This window comes from Phalacrocorax carbo, chromosome 6 (assembly GCF_963921805.1).
Source record: "Phalacrocorax carbo chromosome 6, bPhaCar2.1, whole genome shotgun sequence".
NCBI classification, from domain to species: Eukaryota; Metazoa; Chordata; class Aves; order Suliformes; family Phalacrocoracidae; genus Phalacrocorax; species Phalacrocorax carbo.
This window is the reverse complement of record NC_087518.1, coordinates 3,370,297-3,394,326: the sequence shown is the minus strand read 5'-3', so window position 1 is coordinate 3,394,326 and position 24,030 is coordinate 3,370,297. Positions and strand designations below refer to the sequence as shown.

The following is a 24,030-nucleotide window of genomic DNA, read 5'->3' as shown; positions in this document are numbered from 1 at the left end:
TTAACCACTCACCCGTTCCTTCTGCCCCCGAAGCACTCGGTGTCCAAAGCACTCAGTGGGCATATGGGAGATCAGACGTCCTGCTGGAGTGAATATCTAACCAACGTGAGCAGCTCCTACAGAAGAAAGCAGTAATGAAATGGGCTTAGTAGTAAATGCGTTTGCTGGGATTGTGGGGGAAGAGAAAAATGAAGATTTGATCCAGAGTCTCCCACATGAGTACCAAAAAAATCCCCGCCCTAGCTCAGTTATGCACACAAGCCTGATGGGGATTTTAAAAACCCAAACCCAACCAAATGAGTTTCTGAAGGTTGTGTGACAGGTGTTTAGTAAGAAACCTCTTTTCTGCTTTGGCTCTCTGCCCTGTATGCCCACAGAAGTTCAGGGAAGCTTCATGCTTGCCTATCGATCTCTAGAGAAGATCAGAATTTTCAAAGTAAAGAAAGCTGGAGGTTTTCTCCTTCTCTGTTTTCAGCAGCAAGGGATGGATTCGTAGGTGTCTAAAAATATGTAGCAATGATGGTGTTGAAGCATTTCTTAACTTGTGCAAGTTGTTCTCCTAAACTTTCTATGACTGAAGTGGTAAGTTGAACAGTTACAGTAAATAGAGTAATATTTTGATCGGTGTGAAATCCTTCATTTCTTCTTGATGTCTAATTAGCGTAGCTCTGAATGTCAAATATTTATCCGCTCTACCTAGCACTGTGCTCACTTCAGTGGGGCTCCATCTGGCTCTGCCTTCCTCGAAGCCTGTTCCTCTGCGAACGCGCTTGCCCGTGCTCGGTGCTGGTGCTGGATCCCACCTGTTGCCCATCAGGTCGCTTGGACTGGAAGGGAGCTCTTCCCTCCAGCAAATGTGGGTGGCAAAGTACTGCCATGCAAAGCTGCAGATGAGCCAGTCTGCAACTCCTTTTGCTTTGTGAGCATAACTCTGAAGCTCAGGCTGACAAACGTCGCACCAAGTCCTTGCTGAAAAGCTGCTGATTGCTTGAGAGTGGTTCCTTTGTGAAATGAAGCCAAACATCCCTGTAGACTACAGTAACGTAAGCACAAAATCTCCCACAGTAAAACTGGCAAGAGCACATGGTGTAGAAGCTGTTGGTATTCTTGAGGACTTCAGTGGCAACTGCGTTAGACTGGAGCAGAAGCGAGGGTGGGGTGGGTCCTCTGGATGTGACTTCTTCATCTTGACTTGTAATACAACCTACAAGCCTTCAGTTAGAAAACAGATGACCAATGCTTATCTTTAGGCCAAAATGTGAGACTTTTTTTGGGCCTCTCCTATCTGGGATGTGTTGATAGTGCAAAAAAGCTTGTATTTTAGTATGTTTGCTCCCAATTCTAACTTCATAGCTATCTTCTGCATCCACCACACCTTTTGTGTGTCCCGTAGCTTCACATGTTCAGTAGCTGGCTATATGACTTAAACATGTTTTGAAACAGTTTCTCACTGTCTTTCTAATTTTCAGACGTTGATTAGCGAGTAGTTTGGGTGATCTAATGGTTGTACTAGAACTTCTTGGGAAATGGCTGTGCTTCAGCCCCGTCTTTGGGATTCAGGTTGGTTTGTCAACTGAGAGTCGCGCTGAGTTAGCGGTGATGGGAGGGGAAGCTGTGGGTTTATGCCAAACCTGGCTGACTGGGGGCATTTGAGCGGGGGGGCGGAGAGGGGGATTCACTGTGAGAGGCTTTAGCAGCTGGAAGAGTTTCAGCATGTGGTGAAGTCAGAGGTGAGAAAATGATGTTCAGGTAGTCCCAGGTAGACTGGCTGAACTCTAGTGCGGAGTCCACAGCGAGCAATGGGCTGGTGAGCGGTGCATCGCGCTGGGGCTCGCCGAGAGGTCGGGGGAAACTGAACCAAGCGGTGGAAAGATTCTATAGAATATCAGACCCTTTCACTGCTTTTATCTTGTGGTACTTTGAAAATAGCATGCTAAAATTAATCAAATTTCTATGCAAAATAAGTTAATGTGGGTAAGTATGAATTTAACGACTTAAGATATCAGTATAGCTGACTTTCCATATGAATTTCTACTTTCAGGTATTGGAAATTTGACTGAAGTCTACATATCATGCACAGGACAAGGTAACAATTCTTTAACACTGATTTTGGTTTGTTGGTGATACTGATTTCTCTTCCCCAGCGTCACTGCATTGAATGTCAAGATCTTTGCATTATTTGTGCCTTAGACTAAAGAATCTGGCCCTTAGTTTCTGGGTATATTGACAGTGGATTTTGTTTACCGTTGTTAAAATAATATATCAGAAATCTGAATTTAAGTTCTTAGCGTTTATATATTGCATTTAGGCAATTCTGCACGGAAGGTTTATAGAAAACATGGAACAGCTTGCCTTCAGAAAACTATTTTTGTAAATGTACCATGGCTTAAAAGAATTTATATGACTTAGAGTGAATTTTTTTTTGTAAACGGATACTAATACCTTGTTATCAATAGTGTGTTTTCTGGTTTGGCTCTTATTTTTCTTGTCATGAGACTTTTCAAAATTGGTGTTTAATCATTGGTTTGGCTAATTCAATCTGTGGCATTTCTGAAACTCAAATTTTCTTAATGGCATCTCAGTTTGAATGTCCAAAGGAATCAATGTTGTTAGTTGGCAGGTGGATTTTGTCCTATATATCCTCAAACTGTCCTGTGGGTTTTTTCTGGAACAGTGTCAGTTATGAAACTTAAAATTAAGTGTGAAATAACTTGCTCTTTGGAGTGTCCAGCGCTGGTCCAGTCAGGAGGGCGAAGGCTGTGCCTTTCCGGCTGTGCTTTCCTCTGCATTTGCCCTGTCCCAAAACTGCCCTGCCAAGCTTGGCTTCCATGTAGCCAGTCTCCATGGATAAAATCGCGTTTAAGCATGAATTATATTCTCTCCAAAGGAGAACAAAACCTTTTCAGAGCTTACAATGAAATATTTAAATATGGTTTCCCTTAGTTTTTAGGCGTTATTGCCCTACCTGCTCAGAGGGGTTACAGATGCTTTCTGATCAAAATATTTAATTTCTTAATTCTCTTCCTTGGAGTAATTTGGAAGTTTCCCCTCAGTCCTGGGTCGCGTTTATGATGCAAACTGAGTTACTGCTGTAGATCAAGTAAACCATTCCTATTCAGCTTGGGCCTTCTGAAATTTGCAAAGCTATCTTTGTGTGAGGTTTTCAAAGACAGTATGATAAATTTTCTGATATATCACTTTCTAGCAGTCTGAAAGGAAAAGCTTATTTCTTAATATAAAAGATAACTTTGAATAATGGACTCTTCATCCCTTTGGACAGTACTCCCAAATTAGCCTCTAAGCCTTTTCTCAGGTGAAATCTTGTTTTCAGGTTCTCCGTAGTAAAAAGGAGATGCTGATACCTGTTTCATTTGGAAAGTGTTTTCAATCTGTTGATGAAAAGTACTTCTGAAGAGTTAGGCAACCTTGATTAATTGAGCCTGAATAAGAAGTGCAGGATCAAATCTCAGGATATTATTTTTAGGCTGCAGACTTGTGTTCTGCATTCCAAATCCTTAAATGCCAGTTTGATAGCAAGTGTGAACGACCGGAGTAGACAGCTATATGCATACCAGTAATGGCTTGCAAATGCTGACACCACTATAGATGGAAGAATGGAAATTGCTTTGTGTTTACTGAACAACCTCACTATTTGGTAAACACTTCTCATTAGCAAGAATGTGATCAGAATTTGTGTTAAATGCCTCAATTCTGTGGTATAAATGGTGCAGTATTTAAAAAAGTTAACTGTGGATAAGTACTTTAGCAAATACGAGCACTTAAAAGTTCAGTGATGTTATCAGACCTAAACATTACACAGGACCATCAGCTGGAATTGTGTTCTCCTGGTGTATGGGAAGGGCGGGGGTCAGAATAGCAACTGAAGAATAACCCCAAACCAAAGCCTCTGATGCCCTGAGCAGAGAACTTGTGCTAACTTTGTGTATCTAAAATCTGCCCCTTGCTGATGGGGCTCTTTGCTGGCAGGATACCCTGAGATCTAGCGTTGTGCCTTCAAAGAACCAAACACAGCATGCTTTTTAGGAAAGGGAGGGGTCACGCACCTTGTTACGCTTGACAAAATCACACTTGTGTGTAAAACCTGAATTTGCAGACCCCATGTTTCAGTTCTGGGGGAAGGATGATCAAACCCCCGTTCTCAAGCTGCATGTGGTCCTTGCTAAGCCACAAGCAAGGCACGGAGGAAGCAAAGTTTGGGGTTTTGCTTCTGGTCTGTTTGAGCCAAAACTGGCTGTTTTTTACCTAAGTGACTGGGTAAGTACAGATTTGAAGGAAACATTTGTGTGTTTTAATAGTATAATTATAAAATGCTACTTTATTACCTGCCAAGCTAATTAAAAGAGCTACAGGCTAACAGTCGTCTTGGAAAGCTTGTAGCATCTGTGCATTGTATTCGACAACAGGCTTACCGTGTAATTTTAATTAGAAATATTACCAGCAGACACAGTGTACACTTGCGCTGGAAAAATGTCCTTTTCTGCATAGGAATGCTGAATGTGCTGGGTAATAGCTCTAGGAAAGGAAATTACAGAGAATATGCTTTCTGCCTTATAGCCTGTGTAACAGTCGCAGAATGGTTTGAAAGTGTAGGGTCTCTTGTCTTCCACTGCCACCCAGCACCAAAGGGGTAGCTTCCCATTTGCTTGGGGTGTGTGAATGTTTCTCTTGTAGCTGTTGGCTACTTGAGTCTGGAGAACTGCCGCTTGTTTCAGGTGGAAACTTGCTCAACTGGAGGTGCTGTGGGTCGGCGTGCAAGAGGGTTACTCGGATATAGGCTTGCTGCGTCTAATTTTTAGATCGTTCCTCCAAAAATGAGTTGTTTGTGATGTCCAGGCATCCCTCTGCTTCTCAAGGTCCATAGAAAATAACTGTCGTCCTTTCTAGGCTCCTTATTGCCAGGTGTGCCTGCCACCATGTGCTCTTACTCTTTCCCTGCATCTCTGAAGATCTATGTTATTTCCTCCTTATCTCCTGGTTTCCTTCCATCCCAGTCCCATTCTCTCCCTCTGCACCTTCTGTGCCTTTCTGCCAGCTCTTTCTATAGAAGAAAGAAGGCACTGCCGGTGTTAGTTGAGTTTCTCAAGCCACCGGTGCTCCCGTCTTCATGGAAAACCCAAACAACTAAAACGGAATCAATTGTTCTAAAGTAATTTGAAAAACTGAATTAGCAAAATTGCCATTTTACAGTGGATTTAGTGGTGCCTCTTAAAAGATGACCAGCCTCTGCTCTCCTTGAAGTTGCACCTCATAGTTTGCTAATTTTACAGCAGAATAAAATGACAACTTTTTGATACCTATAACTTGAATTATAATATTGCAGGGGCAGTTGCTTGAGATTTTCTCCTTTCTTATGTAACAGAAACATTTAGGATAGAGTGTTCGTAACTTCGTAAGAACCTGATGACTACGAAAGCGCTGATCAGATACTTGAGCAAAACTTATAATAAACTTATGCTGAAAGTCATGGGCTCCTGCGCAGACCTCTCCCTTGCAAGCAGGTTTTGGAAGGTGAGCTATTTCCAAAGAGATGCCCCTCACGTCACCGAGAGCTCTTGCAGTTGTGCAAAACTTCCGGAGTATATTGTCTTTCAGAATGTGTGTGAAGATGTGTTGTCTGTGTCCCCTGAGTGGGTATATGGGGCTGAAAATAATGCCAACAAATGTTTGGGATGGCAGCAGTGCCATTACTTACGAAATCTGATGCAAAGAATATCTCTGCATGAAGCAAATCTGCCCTTCTGCACTTGTTTGATATTGTAAAGAGATTATCATGGCCTTACAAGGAGGTTAAGATATCATGATGTTTAATATACTCTGAAAATAGTCCTGTTAAAGCCACTGTTGCTCATGATGGATGATGCAGGTTATGATGGTAGTTCTAAATCTTGTGTTTGTGTGTGCAAATTGCTATTTTCCAGCCTTTTCAAGGTTGCTAACTTTATCTTACGGTGCAGCCCATATTTAAGGATTTCATGTTGCATTAGCCTTTGATTAAGGGGAAAGTAACTTTGATAAAATGCCACTAAAAGGGGTTCTGTGGACTAGCTTGGAATAATTTATCAGTCATTCTTCATGACTGAGAGCGTATTTTGGACATGAGGGTCACCCTTTGAGGATTAATTTTCTGAGATAAACAGCTAATGGCTGTTGGATGATTATAGTCAAAAGCAATTATTATGGTATTTTTAAACTGTTCATTACTACAATAAAGAGTCACTAAACTGAGTAAGTTTTAAGCCATTGCTTAAATAGCTAGGTCAAGATGCATCAGCCTTGATTCAAAGGCGTTATTGAATGATAGAGCTGCTGACACGTCCCACAGCCTGCTCTAGCAGAGGCAGGTCCTGGCAGTCACTTTTGCCTGTTCTGCCTTTTCCTATTGAGTGATTTTCCTGCACCCGTTAGGTCAGCAACTACAATAGCCACTTGGCAGTTTCATTGCGGTCCCCTGTAAATAGCAAAATAAACATGCATTTTCCAGATGCTGTGAAGAATATTTCACAGCTGGCTTACGTTTATAGGCGGGTGTCACTGTCTGCTGCTTATCCTCTGGGCTTCAGGTCCCCTTTATTCTGTATTTAATTTCTGCAACGCTGTCGTCAGGTGAGCTTAAAGGTATAGAGGAACAGGATATTGTGAGGACAAACTCCTGAACAGCTAAAAGACAGACCCTTCTCATGGTTGTAAAAGTGGTAGAGTCTGAAAGCAAAAGTAGTATGTCTGAGATAAACTACTTTCTATTTAATAAAAAAAGGGAGAGCCTTAAACAACAAAGATATAGGTAGCTGCTGTCAGAAGCACTACTTAAAAGGAATGAGAAACTGTCTTATGGAGGGATTAGTGTACTGAGAAATAAACTGCTGAATCACTGGAAGCAAGCAAGCAATACAGAGTCTAGAGGTGCTGCAAAAAATAAAATGGCTGCTGTAACTCAATTAAAATCACAGTAGGATTTGCTGTTAGAGACAGTACATCCGTCATCCTGTATCTCCTGGTGGCTGGTGCCTCAAGGGATACTTACGTGAGTGTAGAGCTCCCAAAAAACGCAGGAGTGACAGTTCTGGAATGACATGATTTTCTGTTTACTCTTAGACAGATGTGTTTTCCCCGGCATACCCACTGAGGCTGGACTGCTGCGTGGTCTTGGTGCATTTGAGACTTAATAGATTCTTAATCTGAATCGAGTCATAGTCCATCCTGCAAACTGGAAGGTGAAGACCGTATGCTTTCTTGCAGATAAATAATCAATTATTAAAAGACAACGTTGAGGATAACTAAATTCAATTAGATCTGTTGTATCTAGTATCTTACAAGTGTTGTGGATATAGGCTGGACTTCTGAAATCAAAAGCAACTTTTTACCCCTTTTAAAATTTCTTTTTAGGAAGCAATTTAAGCTAGAACAGTTGCTCACTTTGCTAGAAGACATGGGTTGAAAAGGCTCCCTGCAGCACCTGTGCCAGTTCCAGTTATTTGAAAAAGCATATCAGCCTCCTTAGGATTGAAGAACTATAAATTCATTCACTAATCTTGAGAGGTAAATTTCAAACCCTCCATGTCTCTCTTCAGTGTTTTGTAGTTCACCAGGGCAAAAAGCGTTGGTAATCTACAAAGCCCTTTTCAGAGGGAGAATTTCTTCAGCTCAAGCATCTTGATCAGAACCCAGCATCAAAATGAACATGAAAGAGCTTTATCAGGTGTGGAAGATGTAAAAGTCTGAATACAACCATGCAAATGCCTTGTGTGACGTGGCAAAGTTAAAAGCAGAATCTTTCTTGGGTTGAAGCAATGGCTGTTGTAGTTATAAATATTGACAGTTATTCTCTTGGGCTTTGATAGGAGGGAAGCAGCGGTTGGAGGCAGCCTACGTGCAGGCACGCAGGAACAGAAGGCTGAGAAGGTAAACCTCAGCTTTAGCAAGACAGCTGCAGTGAGCCTTCCTTCCCAAACTGTAGCGCAATGACAACGCGTGCAATAAGTGTTAAATAGGTTTGTAGAAAGGAAATGTGATTGCTTTCTTTTTAACCCAGCTTTCCCAGGCTGTGGGATCAGGCTGGAGAGAAAGCTTGGAATGACAGGGAAGCGCAAGCCGCTGGCCGCTCGTGGCGGGGAGGACGGGGGGTGAGAGCAGGTGTGCTCTGCTGTACAGATGTGTCTGGGCAGAGCAGCTTCCTCGTGGGGCGTTCGTAATTCTGGGTAGCTCTGCGTGGTCCCGGTGCGCCCAGGTATTACGATGAGTCAGCGAGATGCATCAATTGTTTAAAAGCTCTTATTTTTGTAGTTGACTCTCAGCTTTCGGTGCGACTGGTTGGTGAGCTGGCTAAAGAGACCTCCTTCAAAGCAAATGCTTGAAAGAAATAAGTGTTCTTATTTCCACAAGCTTTCATTAAAAGCTAATATCTGTTGAAAACATTCTCTACCTCCTGTCAGCTTGTTGGCAGGCTCTTGGTGGTGCTTGTCTTCCAGAGTCCAACTGTACAAAGGGAGGACAGTGGGACCTCTGGGACGCTCAGCGTGGGAGCCCGAGACCCAAAGCCTGGGTGGCGAGGTTGTACCTACCCGCTTTCCAGCGCTCGGGCTGTTGACCTGTCGGGTTTGGGAGCTGTAAATAAAACGTTATTAAGTTGTTTTTCTTTTAATTATTTAAAGATGTGTTTGTGGTGTTTGAGGGGCTGAGTGGCAAGGGAGTTTGAACTGCTTCCACTCCTCGAGTGAAGGAGGGAGGACGACTCAGGTTTGAAATGAGTATCAGTTTTAGATTAAATTGCACTCGTTTTACTTGTTTTTCAGTAAGCAAAATAAGTGTGTTTTGCTGCAGGTGGGACAAGAATTATGGCAATGGTTTTGACCATTGCTAAAATGGCTTCTTTGCTATCAAGTCTTGTGTTAATCATTTGAAATGCCTTGAATATGCCCTTAGCTATTTTCAATAGCATCAATTAACATTTAGGAAATTAATTTCAGACTACTAGAATATTAAACATTTACTTTAGAAATGTAAATGAGGGGTACCAACTCTGCATCTCACATGCCCTTTAACCCAAATATTCATAAAGCAAAAAAAATGCCCAAGTCTGCAAACATGAAGGTGTGTTTTGTGCTGAAATTCAGAAATATGAAATGCCTGCTGCCAGCTTTTGATACTGCACCAGCATATTCAAGTTCTTTGCTTAGATTCATGGTGCTGGAGCCCTTTGAAACTGAAAAAAGTGACACCTCTGGCTAGAAATCAGCAAATTGAAAACTAAGCCATCTTTGCATGAAGCACCAGAGCCTGTCTACCCCTCGTGGTTCCTTGTGGCACATTTAATGCTATTCCTCCTCAATTTGTTTTTAAAGACTTGATTCCCAAGAAATAAACAACTTAAACAGAAATTAAGGTGCTTCAGGAAATCCATAATTGGGTAAAATTAATCTTTGCTTTGCAGATTAAAATAATTCTATTACCCTAACTCTATTGCCCTCTTGTTATCAATACAAAGTATTATAGATATGATTGTGCAAAACAGGTGTTACAGCATGACTTGCTCTTTGAAGCGTTTGCCTGGTCTGTCTGTCTCTCGCTGCGCCGACCTTAGGCACAGGTTTGCATCTCTTGCCTCCACAAAAGTACTTTGGCAAGCCTTGCTTCTAAGGATAAATCTCCCAACTGAAGGAATAATAAATACTCTTTAGGGCAAAGTTTGAAGTCTATTTTGAATTTTAATTATTGCTTTCTTTTACTCAGGAGCACAGTTGAAGTTAGTGTCTTTATTGAGAAGGAAAATAAGATCTTTCTTTTGCTTAATACATTCAACCTGATCGCTGTATCTATTTATACCATCTTAGGAAGAACATCTTTGCCTCGTTACTTGGAAGCATGTTTTGGCTTTGATTTCTCATAATCTTACTTTTTAAATAATAAAACTTTATATAAAATGTTGTAAATTTTGTTTTCATAGAGTTGAGTTGGGAAGGGATCTGTGGAGATGTAGTGTAACTGCCCTGCTCAGTTTCCTAGTAAAATGTTAATTCAGTAGTTATTGAGTGGCAGCTGTCCTCAATATAACATGTGCCATAAAGAAGAAACCAGAATATGACTTTTTTTGGTCCCCAGTGTGTAAATCCTCCTAGTCTTTTTTTCATCGCTTCATCTTCCTTGCCACTTAAATCTTTCAGAACTTACCAATTCAGTCTCACAGCCACTATTTTCATTCCTCTTCACGTAAAACAACTCCTCTCCATCCACTCTTTCCTGTAACACTCTTACTATTAGGTCTGTGTTTTCCTTTGTACTTCTCACTTGTTACCAGTTATGAGCGTGCAGCAATGCCTATCAGTTGTTGCTTACTGTTAATTTACTTATTTCAATAGCTTGAACTACCCAATACTAGTTTTTCCTGAATGTGGAGCCATCAGCTAGTAAACTGTGTCATGTGCTACTGAAGTTAATGGGAATTTGGATCATCTTTGTGGTGCCCTACTTCAAAGTAGTTCAAAGATCTCTTATTTCCTCATTTTTCTCTTAATCTTCATTCGTCTCATTCCACGAGAATTATCACAATTTCTACTGTATCGCCTGCTTTGATATGTGAGATGTTATCTTCAGAACAGTCCTTGAAGTCTTTTTTTTCCTTCCACAGGAAGCAGACGGAAAAACTGTTTTCGTGCTGAACAGATGTGTCCTGATTTTCTTTTGTTTTGTTTAGGTTTTGCCACAGTCTGTTATCCTAGAATTAAAACACCTCTTCAGAGGCTCATGATTAGAGGTACCTCTCTTTCCCCACTGTAAAATGTTATTATAGCATCGCTTTCACTTTTTCTTGATGACCTTTTTTCAAAAGGTGTGCAGTCCTGTGGCTGCAGTAGGCTGTGCATTAAGTTCTGCTGCTTGAACAGCAACTCTAGCCTTCGCCATTGACAGTCTCATTGTTGTAATTATGTTTGATAGTGCTATGAGAATATATTGCTCATAACTTCTTTTTATACACCAAGATCTTAAACTTGCCCGTCTTTAGAATTCAAGTATCCTAAACAGCTTGCAGGCTCTTGGGACCAGCTCACATCTGTTCTGGCTCAGCACCACCTTGCTCTGAGATGAGTTCACGTGTTCCTTGTTCCCACCAATGCGTACAAAAACCCACCCTAGTTTCTTTATTACTGTTCTTGCCTTATTGTTGGCTTCTGTTGTACTTCACTGTGTACCATTTTATAGCCAGCTACAGTCTTTCTTATCAATCTGTAATGGGGGTTGCATTGATTAGCTTGGCTAGGCCCTTCTTTTGGACTAGAAGGGTATCAGAAGGGAATGGACTGACTTGCTGAGGACGTATGACCCCCTTTCTGGCACTTGGCAACACTCTTTCTTTAGCATCTCTTTAGGCCTTCCATGTTGTGTACTAATTAGTTGCTATTTAATTAAGCTAAACACAAGTTGAGGGTTGTCACAAATGAAACCCCGTGGATCCTGCCAACTACACCAACTTGTCGCAAATACAGCTTTGTGGATATGGCTGACTACACCAAATTGTTGGGAATATGATTTGTCATGCGGCTCTGATTAGCTATTTAAGATTTACTAATATTTTTGAAATAGATAACAGTATTAGGTTGTATAATCTCAACAATGTTGGTCAACTTAAAACAGCAATTTCATGGATTTTTTTAGAATCAACATAGCAAATTAGAGTTGAAACTGGCAAGGGTCACTCTATTACTTAGAGGTGCACAAAGGAAAATTGAGGTATACTCAAGTTAGAACGATTCAGAGGGACCGTGGATGCAGGGCATAGGAGGACCCTCCTGTTGAGTCATGAGGTTCAGAATAGACCCCCTTGCTTTCTAAGCTGCTTTCAGAGAGAAGTCTAGGTGCAGTTAGGTCCAATCTTGGTCTCAGACTTGGTCAATGTTTTATGTGTGTGTATATAGTCAATTTGAACACACACTCCCCTGAGGTTAACCTGTCACAAAAAGGGCAGTATTACTTCTATAAATTACTCACTACTTTGTGCTGGCATTCATCAGCGCGTGGCCGGTGAACCTAGAGAAGCCAGGCCTTTGAGTCCGCGTGCAATCGCCAGCAGACACCCTTTCGATCCTCGTGAAATCTCCCCCGCGAGGCGTCCCAGCCCCGGGCAGACACAGGGTCACCCAGGCCACTGCGCTGCGGAGGGCTCAAAGGGTCCCCTCTTGGGTCAAGATGGTTGGCTTTGGCCAATGTCTTCCATTCTGGGCACAAGTGTGGGATGCCAGTCTGGGAGCAGATGGCCTGGGGTGGACAGAGATTGCCTGGCGCCCAAGTCATTATGACCAAGCCAACGGCACAACAGGGCTTACCCTGGGGTCCCAGAGCGGCCCGGGGGGCTGCAGCACCGCAGGGCTGGATGTGGTTGTATGTGGCCCCTGAAGCCTCGGCTGCTCGTGGATGACGAGGATCCCGCACTAGGTGTGTGACGTTGTGCCCGAAAGCAGAAGGGCTTGTGGCTGCGGCACACGTAGTACGGGTGGGTGTTACCGTATTAAAATTCATCTGCTGTTTTTCAGTTAATTGCGTTAGTGTGACCTTTGTGTTGCTAAGCGAGGTTTAAGTGGTCTTTTCATGAGGACCTCTGCCCATGCTGTCCTACAGAAACGTGGACCTCGGCTTGCTCTTTCAGCTGCCAAGAGAATCTGCGGCAGCTCAAAGTCCTTATGCAGCGTTACAGATAACTTCAGACAGGAGACGTGCTACTTCTCTCTCCAGTGGTGTCGCTCGCATCTGGAAGCTGCTTTGGTTTTCACAGAGCTGTAGATGCGGGCTGAGTCCGGGCATCCCCGTTTCATGCTCTGTTACTGTCAGAACGCATCGCGTACATCTGCCAGACCATACGTGTGGCGCGCGTGCTGAGTAGCTTCGTGGGTTTCTGCCCAGTGAATGTCCCAAGGAGATGCTGTCATCTTTGCTGGATTTCCATTTCTTTTGTCTCTAGTGCCTTCTGTAACTTACTGTGTCACAAATTGCGTTGTCTCAGCTTGTTGTGCAAGCCTGGCTCTGGTCAGTGACCTGCAGTTTTTACACTCTTGTAGGCTTTTGTTTGTGTGTTTTATCTTCTGAGATCTCTCCCCCACCTTATACCCTGCATTTACCATCTGCATTTTAGAGATACACTTCAAATATTTTTATAACCCCTTATACTGTATTTTTGACTCAGTTAATTGTACCAAATTTATTTTATGTAGTAATACACAAAGCGGTTGCGGTCTTTTTGTTCTTCTGCTACAGCCGGTAGCAGAAAAAAAGTCATCAGTTTCCAGATGACTTTCATTTTCCTTCCTAAGCCGTTTTCGTGTAATTCTGCATTCCAATGCTTGCTCTGTACTAAAGCTCTTTATGCTGTGGTGTATTTTTAACTAATGATGTGTCACCGTACCAGCTTGGATTTTCTTGTATCTATTCTGTAAACAACTGAAGTTCCTTCTAAAGGGGAGGAGGAGGAGAAGAAGCTGTGCCAAAGAGTTACAAGTCGTGTTCGTCGTCATGCAAGCAAAAGAGATCAGACTGGCCTAGGACCAAATTAATTAAATGTTCCATTTAGTGGAAGATGTCAGTTAGGAATAGATAATACTTTCCATCTGAAGTGCTTCACTGGTAGAGAATAACATCTCTGTGTGAGCAAGCGGCTTCTGAATGTTACACAAATGTCAAAGCGCTAGCAAAAGTTTTAGGGCTGAGACTTTGCTGGTGAACATTATCTCCTGGCAGGATTTTCAGCTCCAGCTTTTCCATTAAGAGGGGCAGCGTCAGCAGAGTGTTTGGGGATTACAGGAGCCAGAAGGACCAAGCATCATGGAATCAAAGGGAAACTCGGAGTAGTTATTCTTGTTAGTGGATTGCAGTGCCAGGTCTACAAGGAGCAGGGGAATGTGCGGGTTTAGAGGATAATAGTGGACAGAGTAGCTCTTACATTTATATTTAATGAGCTGGTAATTGTGACATACAATGAGGAGAGAGGAGTGAACCTTCTGGGATTAAGTCTGAGAAAGGAGTTAGGGAAAGGACTCAATCAAAGTAAAGCAATACGTTCACAAGAAGACTTTTTTTTTTAGCAAAGTGTGTGTGGGGAGGAAGAGACTGGAACACTTTCCTAGATATCATTTTCTGCAGTAACTGAATATAGTTGTAGTTGCTGAAACTTTATATATAGTCAGTTACCTGGAATATGTATCTTTAGGCTGCAGAAATGCAATTTCATATACTGTAGATTAGGTAGCTTTAATAACCATTTACTGATGTAATACTGCCCTCTGCTTAAGGAATGTCAAACTTCATTGCATAGTTGTACACTTAAAACAAAACGTACGTGACCAAAAAGCATGTGTGTCCTTACCCAGGATTTTGGATCCTGTGCAGGTCTGGAAGGCTGAGATCCCTGGTGACTGCGGGGTGTGAAATGGGAGCGCTGACTGGATCGTCTGTATCGCAGGTGGATCCCATTACCCATCTGGTGGTGTGGGATTCTCCTTATGGCTGTAATAATAGGGTGAATGTTTATCTTGTTTTGCTCTAAAACGTTGATGTAATTGTTTTAATGTATTAGAAAAGCCTCAACTAGAGGTTGTTAGGCAAAGGAACGAAGCTAACTTACGTATCCGTGACAATCAAAATGGCTCATTTTGACCAATCTGCTTGAAATAAATACGAAAAAGATGAGAAAACACTTGCTTGTCATCTGAAGTGACTTAGTGTGCTTGCCTGACATGCAGCGGCAGAATCGTGGTGTTTGTGCCTGTAGCCACTGCAAGCATTATTGTATGTGGGACGGCAATATCTTGAATCACCATTTTCAGAGAGGATGTAGACAAGCAGTCCCCCATTTCACTTGCTCTTTTTTTTCTGGGATCAGCTTGTTGTCCACTTCATAGGCAGAAAACTGATGCTTATCTTCTAGGTTATCTGCATAGGATTGGTTTTTACCCCATAAATATTTTTGTTTAGTTTTAACTGTGCAAACCCATGTCAAGTTCTAAAACTTTGGCCCAGGATTTGGCCAGTTTGATGTGGTACCTCACGCGCTCTGATGCCCTCTGCGTTGGGGGCAGCCAAAACTTGAAGTGACAAAATAGATGGGAGATACCCAAAGTAGGTTACAAACGCAGGGAGGGTGTTTATACGGAATCACCGCAGCACACGGAGATCTGGCAGGATTTCTGGTTCCCAACTTGAGTGAGAAATACCAGAGGCACAAACATGATCACCACTTGTCTTGTGGGCCGCTTCTCCCAGTTCAGCGTGTTGCTTCTCACTGCTCCTGATAGAGCCTCAGCTTGCGAGCGCTCAGGTGTGTCTCAGCCTTAACCAAGGAATTGGGCCATCTGGGCTGGAAAAGATTAAAATATTAACAAGAGTATAATCAAGACAGAGTCCCTGACAGCAGTCTACTCACCAAGGTGTGCCTGCGGGGGTGAAGGGGGCTACTGCATGCAGGAGGAGGGGGAGCTTGCAGAGTCGCCACCGTGTGCTCCCGTCCCACGGGTGTTGTAGGACCGCCCTGAGCCATCCAGACGTACAGCCGATGTAAATCCGTGTCACTCGATTGGCATTGATCTGTCCAAACTGATCATCTGTCCCGTGTTCTGCCAGTGGTGCTCATCGGGGGGGTGGGGGGGAACAGCCAATTTCAGAATTCCTTTCTCAAAGTCTGGGGTTAGTAACACAAAGTGACAGAGTTAAAACTCTGTATTTGGTATAAATATTAGATGTGATGTGTTCTGCTTTATTAAGAAAATCTCTTTGGCATTCTCTTACAGAAGAACTAATTGGGTCCGTAGTGAGTGCATAAATTAGGGTTGCCTTATGCAGCAGCACTAATTTATGCATATCAAGGTTTGGAAATATTCTAGGCATCTTTAGAAGAGGTGTTTTGGTAAGATTAAAAAATGGCAAAATAGCTAAAGATGTACATGTACACGAATCTTCTTCCCAGAGCGTATGCATGTAACTGTGCAATGGTAAAATATGAGGTAACATATGAGGTATGTAAGTGAAGAGTGTTTAAAGCTCCTTGCTCTTCTTCATTTATCAGATCTGACCAGATAATTCACAACTTGTAATTATTGGGCTAATTTAGCATTATTTCCTTAACAGAATGTGTGATGATATTTTATATTTTCAAAACGAATCAGTCAATGTTTGTCTCCATAAAGATGGAAAATCCTGAGACATGAAAAGATATGGGTAAGTGTGATGTCATAATTTTCCCATGCTAATAATTGGAGAAACAGTCCCAGAATTACACAGCAGCCTTTTGTCTTCACCGAAATTAGCTGAGTGTCCAATGCTCCTGGAATCCTGCAACATGAGAAGAGGTGGAAGGTCAACGACTCATTTCTGCGACGAGCCGGGTTAAGGGACCTCAGTCCATAGTTTTCATGAGTAGGAAGCAGAGGTGTGGCAAAGTGAATGGCTTTCCCTAAAAAGCACGGGAAAGTAACACAGGAATATGCTCTGCATCCTGCGGTGTGACTATGGAGCATGTGCCCAAGCAGCTCCCAGGTTCCTGGGACTGTTCACACAGGAGCCTTCCCGATTTCCCTGCGCGCTGAAATGCACCAGAGATGCCTCAAATATGATCTGAACAGCAAAAGTTAACCTCTGATATTGATAAGCTTAGTACATTATTTTAACAAAGTATATGGACTGGCGTATCTAGCAGAGAAAGCTGGTGGTCTCATGGATCAGACGTCTAGCAGAAATACAGAAGGCCTTAGAGTTTAGCTTGTGGGAGCAAATGTGTGCAAGATGGGGCTTTAGTTGCATCAGGATAGACTCACATTAGATGTTGGGGAGGAAAAAAACCTTAGCAAGAGGAAAAGTATTGGAACTGGGTTTGAAATGGGGGGCTTCATCATTGGATAGAGCACAGGGTGGATAGTCGCTGTCAGGAATACCTTCATTACAGGCATTTGTAACAAAGATTTAAGGTCCCCTAAGATCCTGCCTTCTTACAGCCCCTGCAAGGCTTCCTGGGAGCCAGACCATGGCCTGAAGGGACAGCACCTCTGGCAGCAGGCTGTACGGAGAAATCAGCTGAGATGCACTTACAACTTGGCTGGGTTTCAATCAGAAAATGCTTTGGAGTACAGAAAATATAGCATGGAATTTAAGTGTACTATGTGTATGGGGAGGACTGTGTTAATGGAGACTGGGGCCAAAGGATAGTCCCGTCCTTTATTTCATTTAAGTGGTATAAAAAGTTGCCTTTTAGAATTTTATTTCCCCTCTTGAGAGGGGTCTGGCACCTTTAAAGCAGGCTATGGCCTCTTCCTGGGAGCTCTCTCTTCTCAGCTCTATGTACTGTTTCGTATGCATTAAGATATCAGGTAAAATATCCCGATATTTTATATAAGGGTTACCAAACTGGAAACGCAAGCTTTCCAGCTCTCAGGCGAGTGCTGTGACCACGTTGCAGTGGCAGCAAGTGCTGCAGGCTGGCAGTAGGATGTGATCCAGGCCAGTAAACTTCTAATTTCTTGAGGCCCCTCTGGGTCATGGCAGTAGGAAGGAATCAAACAACTCGATATTGGACATTCCTCTGTAATGTGGTAACAGTAATGCCCTTGGAGCAGAAGGGCGCGGGGTCACCCACTCGTCGGATGAGTTGCCGTCTCAACTTTGTGAAGTCTCCGTGCGGTTCTCCTGCCAGTATTTTTGAAGGCAGACAGTAGCAACCATTGTTCACTTAAATGTGTCTTTATCGGGGAGAAATATTCTGAGAATTGGGAGCTCCGTCCAAGCAAGACGCAAAGACTGCCGAGTTTGCCGTCTCGGTGGGGTTCAGTTATGGCTGCACCAACTCCTCAGCATAGCGACCTGTGAAGCGCTTCCCTGCCCAGAAGCAACGTTGTAGATGTATTTGGAGCTTCGACACTAAGTTTTGGTATTTGCCTCCAAGGCAAGCTTTTCACTAGACTGAAGTTTTAAGAATCTAAACTGGGGAGTTGAAGTACTGCCATCAGATATGGAGCACTCTCCTTTCAAAAAGGAGATGCCTTAGATTTACAAAGGTGTTTTCAATACGCAATAGTCATAGTATGTCTAGAATATACCCTTTAATTGAAACAAAGGAGCTTGAGAGGAATGAAATAAATACACCTATAAAAAAAGTGCTCACAAGGTTTTCATTTAATCAATGGTTGTGTTGTCAGTGATTGCAAAAAAACCTTCAGTACACCATTTTAATCAGAGATGTTTTTCCTGGCACGGGGGTGGAAAATATACTGATTAATTAATTTCTATTCCTGGAATGAGGCAGCCTCCCAGCAGAGCCAATGTGAACAGCTTGGTGACATGGCAATATGCAGTAAAAATGTAAGTGGTCCCTGAGTTCATGTCGTCAGACCCAAGGCAAAACCCCCAGCCAGTGCTGGAGCTGATTAATGAGTAGGACTAGTCCGAAAGAACAAGTGGTAAAACTTCAGTACTGGGGGAACCTGCTGGTGTGTTTGATGCATTGGGTTTATTGAACATTTTATTTTTTTTTTTTCCTGGCTGGGAGCTATTTTATGACTTTTTATGTAAGTAGCTATTATGTTAGGGCTATTTTAGAGTAAAGATCTTTTTGATTTGCATGTCAGGCTGGTTCCCGCAGTCTGTCCTTGCTCAGCAAGCAGGATGCTGGCTTGTTGTGCCTGTGGGGATGCAGACTGTCCCAGATGAGACAGGAAAGGTAACCGGCTTCGTTCTAGGAGGTATTGATGTACCGGTTGCATATAATTAGGAGTGTTAACAAGGGCATTATTGTGCTAATTATTATGCCTAATTATGGAAAAAGTAGAAAATTTCACTGCCACTTCCTGCTAGACAGAACTTACAAGCTCTCCAGAGACTAAATAGATTAATTAATCTACTGTGCTTGTTTAAATATAAGAATATACTAGGAATATTTTCTGTTTCTGGGGGAAAAAAAGGGGGAGAAACAAGGGTATGCAAGCTTTCTAGTGAAGCAACCTATTTAAATAAGTAAAACTAAACTAGAAGTAATTACAGAAATGCTGTTTTCAGTGATCTGGTTGACAAGATGGCCCAACAAGCAGCTGTAGGAGAACAGGTTATCAACTGGAGCATGGGGAAGGAGGAGGAAATGGGGAGAGGAGACAGAAATACTTTGGCTTTGGTGGCAAAATTGGTTTATTATAAAACTCTTGGGTAAAGAAGGATGGACTTGGAAGGACTCTCTTTTTTTAAGAGAGAAGGAAGCTGTCAGGGAAGGAGAGGGGCTTCCCCGCACAAACAAGCCATACACAAGAGCAGAGATTGACAGCTAGAGCTGGAAAACTCCGCAATGGATCAAAGGAAGGTAGGGAGGTATTTGGCTCTGTGTCTTGCTGCTCTTGTATGGATCAGTTTTTTCTTGTGGAAGCTGAACGGATTGTTCTGGTACCATGCAAATAGTAATTTTTTTATTAGAAAAAGAATGCAGGTAGAAAAAAATTCTACTTATTCCAGTTCTAACATATTTGCATGATACAAGACCAAGGTAGACAGAACAGTACAATGTAATAACAGCACCTTCATTAGTAGCAGTGATGCTGTTTAAGGCTTGTATTCATATTTTCTTGCTTTTAAGCACTGATCTGGTGGAATTTGTGCTCTTGGAGAGGCTCCCTGCTTGCTTGTTGAAAGATTGGTTACTGCCTGTTTTGAGATCCTCAGCATTAGGCTTCCTGAGCTGTAGCACGATCCTCTGTAGTACAAATGTCGTTCCTAACGCAGGTGAGTTGTTTTCTATTCTAGTTGAGCAGACTGTGAATGATTTTTTTAAAAATAAATCTCATCTCTGGCTTTATTACCTACCATAAGTAGATTTCACCTGCAGGTACACTCCACCTGGGCAAAGCTGTGACTGCACGGTGCCATGGCTGCGGTACCCACAGGAGAGGCTTGGTTTAAAAGGCAGGGTCCTCTCCTCCATGTGCAAATTCCCCCTCCATGCACAGCTGAAACTAACCTGTAACACTTGCAGTACCCCATGGAGGAGTTCCTCCAGCTCTTTGTCAAGCTTGCATTGAGAGGTGGCCAATTCCAGGGCGTGTCAGGGCTGGAAACACGCGGCGTTTCGGGGGAGAGCGATGGTATGCACAGAGCATCCCCCACAGGTCCAGACTGGGATCTGTTGTGTTAAAACATGTTAAGACCTTCTGGAGTCTGATCCTGATTCTTTATGCTGCTCTAACTCCACAGGAGTAAATGGATTTACGTGGAGTCATACTGGTAAAGTGCATGTGCCTAAAAGCTTTGGTGGGCGTTTGTGTGCAAACATAATCAGCTTCTCAAATCATCCTAAAACAGTTCAGTGGTTTATTGCAACCAATAAAATTAATTGCAGTGACATTCTATGCAACTGGTTTATATGCTGAGAACTTGATGTGGCCAAATATGAACGTACGCAGCCGTGTTTTTAGAAACACTTTTATCGGACAGTTGCAATTTGCTCTTAGCTCGTTAAAATCAGTAGATGGATGTTATGATTCACTGAGAATGACATGAACTGTTAAGAACTTTCAGTATGGGATTTGGTCGTTACAAATTGTAACTCAACTTTCTTTTATTGCTGCTCTGTATGTGGCAGAGTTTGCGTCTTTATCATCCTGCAAATTAAGTTAGTTTTTGAGAGGACAAGAACTCCTTAAATTTTTTATTCCAAGTTTATTTGCATGAGAAGGTAAGAATTCAGACCCAACCGTACGGTTTCCAAGAGTTACAACAGCTGGATCATTTGTTTGATGGGAACTTTGAGCGGTATCATTTCAGTATGAACAATTTGAACTTCGACAAGTAACACTGAACAGTTAAGCAAGCTACTTTGGATGTAGGTTTACCCACCCGCACCCTTTCAGCCCGGTCAAAATTACTTGTTTCTAAACCAGTGCTGTGTATTATGGCACATTACAGAGAAATCATACAGTCAGTGGTATCCTGTGCATCAACCACCTCAGAAGTTGAGCACTCCAATCAGTTGCCTCAAATATTCATTATGAAAGCAAACCCCTGTTGACTGTAATGAGAACTTTGTCTGCATAAAGCTTTTGTGACTGGATCTGGAGTGGCTCTTCAGGCTTCTGAAGAGTGTTTCAAAATCTTTGCTTTAAGATAATCTCTCAGACCCTCATTCAAAAATGGTGGTATTTTTCCACTGGGCCAAATGGACTTTGGGTCGAGACATGAAACTGTCTTCTAAGCTTTTTTAGGATAAATATATTTTTTCTATGTATGCAGCTGTACTACACATCAGATATACAACCTGTCTTTGAAATACAGGGAGTTAATTGGGATAGCCGTGTTATGGCTGAGTTAATCAGATTACCTAAAGACTCACCCCTATTCCTGAAAGCCATTCAAAAAAAGTTCCGTTTGCAGAATGTTTAGTTTCTTGTCATTCAGTCTGGAGACAAAATGCTACACAGAGAAAGGGAGACTGCAGTGCATACTTTATTGCTTGACTGTTTTTAGAAAGGCTGTCACTTAAAAGGCTCAAACTGTCAAGAAAATTTGTGGAGTTTCCAGTCTCTCTTTTTATGAAAAAGCCTTTGAATAAACCTTAACTCTTTTTGACAAATCTGTAAACTTTCTGGGTAGACTCACTCCAGAAGAGCTCCCGACATTACTGTCTTGCTAGTCGTTGCTAAAGCAATGTGTTCCTCAAGGGAAGGGTGAACACCCAGAGACAAGATACAAAATGCTAACGATAGAAACTTTTTATAATTAAAACTAATTGGAGATTGGGAATAGAGATGGAGGAAACCAGGAAAGCTAAAAACGGGGATTTTTGTATAGCTCACAACCCCAACAAATTTTAAGGGCTGGTAAAGGCCAGGAGTGACCTCTGGGGCTCTCGCCCACGTGCCTCTGTGGCACAGTGGCGGAGACTGCTACTAAAAATAATAATACTAATTTAAAAATCGTGATGGTGGTGGTAGGAAGTGTGGTAATTGTCCGTAACAGCAATCTCTGCCTTAGCTTGGAAAGGGAAAACTTGACACTGCAGAGACGTACTGTATCTTGCAAGGTTTCTAAATGAAGTGGAGCTTTGTGCTCTCCTGAACAGATGTTAATGTAATAATAAAATAGATTTTGCAGAACGCTTTTACCATCAGCTTGAGTAGGAAAAGCAATGCTGTATCATGGAGCTGCATGACTTCAAGATTAAATGGAATAGAAAATGACGAAGTACCTGTTCTTAACCTGATGAAACTCTAGTAAGATGGGAAACTTCTGGTTTTTAAGTTGTCAGGTGCTGCTTATCCCAGCGAATGGGCCAGCAATCCTGCAGGACTGAGATCTGCTGGATTTAAGCGGTGGAACTTGCAATAGGCTTTGCATTTATTGTAACTGGTTTGTGACTGGTGGTGGCAGACCTTAATTAGCTTGACACAAACTCATTGAAGAGCTGTGCCACAGTACGAAAGATGATGATCTGAAATAGTGAGCCCAGATAGCAAAGGGTGGTGCTAATAACCAGTTTCTAATGAGTTTTCTCCAAAGGATTGTGCAAGTTGAGTTACAGGCACTTGCTTTGGCAGACTATTGGCTAACCATAACACATAAAAAAGTTCATGTAGAAGATACAAAGTTAATGAACTGTAGGTGTTTATTGGCTTTGCAAGGATATAGAAGCATTCGGAGAGTGATACCTAACTGCAAAGAATCCAGGTTTGGGTACTTGGTATCTTTTTCCCTTTTTGATAGTTTGATGTTTCACTCTTTGGTTAAATCCACTTCCAATAATGATGTATTCCTTAAAGTTACTTAGAATTAGTGAAAACAAGTCATTTTGGGGTTGTTCCAAATCCCAGCAAAGTCAAGGAAATGGCAATGGGATTTGTATCATATGCCTTTGTTTAGGTACTTAATAGGATGGCAAATTATGAAGTGTTGTTTATAATGTAGCACCACTAAAGGTGTAAATTACAAAAGACAAGTATATATTTGCATATTTTTACTGTTGGTTTTATAAAACAATTGTAAGTCTTGATTTGAACTGTTTTCAAAGTTCTTGATATGATTTTTTTATCACTACTTTCAGTCATTACACACTTGTAATTTTTGAAAAGTATTAAAAAGTCACTTTAATCCTTTGTTTTACGGAAAGCCAAGGTCTAAATGTTTTTCAGTATTTATTCTGTAGCGATCTTATGAATTAAATAAATGTAATTTCACATTGATTAAACACTTAAATATCCTGGAATAGTTGTCAAGATTTCTTAAATACTGGAAAAATCCTTACTGCAACTTTTTGCATCATTAAAAAAATTCTCGTCTGAGGTGTTTCTTATCTACTGGGAAATGGTGCTGGGCTCCACAGGACTGTATTTCCTCAAACTGATAATTTTGGGCTGTGTTAATGGACTAGGGTCTTTCCCAAAACAATCAACTTTCAACAGGAGTATTTTTACTGTTTGCTTTGGTTTTGATGTTAAAATAGGACCCTTGTAGGCTTTTTGAGTTTTACGTTGGCTTTGGAGAGCTTGATGTCTGCTAAAACTTGTGGCATTAAGGGACTGAAATGTCTTTGCTAATGTCTTTTAACACTAATGCCTGGAAACGTCTGTAATTCCCCGATAGGTTCCAGGGAAAATGCAAGGTATTTAGAAAAAAAGGGGAGGGGGGAGGACAGTACTGCTTTTTATTTCTGTAATGCAGAATTGTCAATTTAAAAGTGGCAGCTTCTGGAACAAGAACAGTGTTATGAAAATTCTTCACAACTTACTGTATTTGTGAAGGCTCAGGAAGCATTTGTCTAAAAAGAGGTCCTCTTTTTATATATAGAAAAGCTTTCTGGGAAATGTGATGCTTTTATATTATATTAAATACCTTTTACAAAGGACGAGTGCATTTGAAAATGTTTGTCCTTTCAGTGCTTAAAAGGCTCAGCATGGTCCCGTAACTTAGCAGTGTGTTTTATGTTATTTGTATATAGACATCCCTGGTCTTTGTTCTTTTCCTGAAAGTAGGTCTATTTGTGTTCGTAATCACTCCTACAGTTTTGCACTAACC

At 41.9% G+C, this 24,030-nt stretch overlaps 1 protein-coding gene across 3 annotated transcripts in view; it reads left to right on the top strand.

Annotated features, from left to right (window-relative positions):
• LOC104047469 (contactin-4) overlaps positions 1-24,030 on the top strand; it is a 353,961-nt gene that overhangs the window by 38,868 nt on the left and 291,063 nt on the right. For all 3 annotated transcript variants that reach the window (XM_064453439.1, XM_064453440.1, XM_064453438.1), the window contains exon 2: positions 2,042-2,086. The gene's annotated coding sequence lies outside the window, so the exon portion shown is untranslated. The remainder of the gene's footprint in view (positions 1-2,041; positions 2,087-24,030) is intronic.